The following is a 264-nucleotide window of genomic DNA, read 5'->3' as shown; positions in this document are numbered from 1 at the left end:
GGTGACCGTTCAGTCCCTCCCCCCGGAGCGTCCTCAGCCAATGGAATGAGAGAGGGGCCCAGGAAATGCCCGCCCTCACCCCGCCCAGGCTGGTGGGCGCGTGCGCGTGCGCGTGCGCCCCGCCTTAAGTCCTTTTGCGTCGCTGAATCGTGACCTGGCCTGTTGTTTTCGTAGACTGTGGCAGTCGTTTGTAGAAGGGAGAAAAACAAATTCTTGCACATGAAATTAGTCGAGCTGTTTGGATTCTTCCAGCACTACAGCTCT

The sequence above is a fragment of the Lemur catta genome, chromosome 6 (genome assembly GCF_020740605.2).
Source record: "Lemur catta isolate mLemCat1 chromosome 6, mLemCat1.pri, whole genome shotgun sequence".
Lineage (NCBI taxonomy): Eukaryota > Metazoa > Chordata > Mammalia > Primates > Lemuridae > Lemur > Lemur catta.
The sequence above is the reverse complement of the archived record's forward strand: the minus strand, read 5'-3'. Positions refer to the sequence as shown.